Below are 1,856 nucleotides of genomic sequence, written 5' to 3' on the forward strand. Positions count from 1 at the left end.
CACGGAAAAAGAAAATAAATGATCAAAACGCCCGTTAATTCAAAATATGTGCAAACATTAATGGTTTCCAAAATGTTTGTTTTGTTGGGTTTTTTTGGAGGGTCAAAATAGAAGCAGATAGAATTAGTATTTGGATGGTCAATCTAATGATGTTGATGTTGTTGTTATTTTTTTGTGTGCAATTTGTTGGCTGTTGTTTATTGATATAACCTTTGTAATATTAGGTGCGTTAGTTTTTGTTTTTGTTTTCTTTTGTTTTACTTTTTCAAATGATTGGATAAAAACGACACTGTCACATGGGCTGTTAAGCTAATGACAGTAAAGAGTCAAAGTGTCAAAAAGTGTCTCTCTCTCTCTTTGTCTCTGTCTCTGGCTCTGTCTCTCTCTCTCTCTTCTGTCCCTCTGCCTCTCTCTCTCATCTCTCCCACTTACCTCTCTCTCTCTCTCTCTCTCTCTCCCTCCCTCTCCTATCTATTTATCTATCTATCTAGCTAGCTAGCTATGTATCTATCTCTTTACCATTTGGGAGTTTGAGAGAGAAAAAATTAGACAGATACAATGGCAGAGTCAGAGAGTGACAGAGATAGACCGACAGTTATCGAGAGACAGAGACAGATAGACAGAGGCACACAGACAGAGACAGACAAAGACTAATCAGCTATGCATGACTGGTTTTATAAATTCCATCATTCTGTATGTGCATGACAGAAGTAATATGGAAATTACAAGTGCATGAAATCAATATTTTTGAACATGACATGCAAACATGCAAAAGAAATATTTCGCATCGTACAGGCACATCCTATAAAGAAATGGAAGGAGAGAGAGAGAGAGAGAGAGAGAGAGAGAGAGAGAGGGACAGACAGACAGAGAGAGAGACAGAGAGAGAGACAGAGACAGACAGACAGACAGACAGAGACAGCGAGATAAATATAGAAAGAGAAAGGGGGACAGTAAAAGAAAGAAGGAAAGAAAGACAGAAAGAAAAGAAAAGAAAAAAGAGTGATAGAGGGAGGGAGGGTGAGAGAGAGAGAGAGAGAAAGAAAGAAAGAACAAGAAAGAGATAGAGGGAGGGAAAGAGGGAGTGACAGACAGACACAGAGACAGACAGACATGGAAAGAGAAGGAGGGAGGGAGACGGAGAGAGAGAACGAACACTAAAGCACGATATTTTGATCAGCTCTTTCTACACATCTTCCCTAAGGAAATCAGCAGTCAAAATATAGCATATTAAAGGGGGTGGGGGGGAGGGATAAGGTGAAGAAAAAACTGAAAGGGACGAAGAGTTGTGAGGAAGAAAGAAGAACTAAAAGAAAGACAGAAAGAAAGAAATAGACGACGAAAGAGTGAAAAACACTGTGAACAAAGAACGATGGAAGACAGGAAGAAAAAGAAAAAAACAACAACAAGAGAATGAAATAACGAAAGATTTTTTTTTTTTTAAATGAAAGTGGAGAAAAGGTTGAAGAAACGAGTGTAAAAGAAGAAGGAAAAGGGAAGAAAAAAAGTGAAGGAAAAAAAACAAAGAAAGAATAAAAGAAAACAAAATCATGAAAGAAACATTAGCAGGAAAAAAAGAAGACATAAAGGGCGACAAAAAAGCGTCAAAGAAAGAAAGAAAGAAAGAAAAGTAACATAACAAAAGGATATTTATAAGATTAAAAAAAAAATGAATAAAACAGCGAAACAAAAAAGTGAATGAGAGAAAGAAAAAAAAGAAAGAAAGAAGAAGAAGAAAAGAAAGAGATAGAAAAAAGAAAGATAGAAAGAATAGCTCACCTTACCTGAAAATAGAATTGCGGTCTTGGAAAATAAAATTTATACAAATGACCCCTCCCCTCCCTTTGGGAAATAAG

The sequence above is a fragment of the Babylonia areolata genome, chromosome 7 (assembly GCF_041734735.1).
Source record: "Babylonia areolata isolate BAREFJ2019XMU chromosome 7, ASM4173473v1, whole genome shotgun sequence".
Taxonomy (NCBI): Eukaryota; Metazoa; Mollusca; class Gastropoda; order Neogastropoda; family Buccinidae; genus Babylonia; species Babylonia areolata.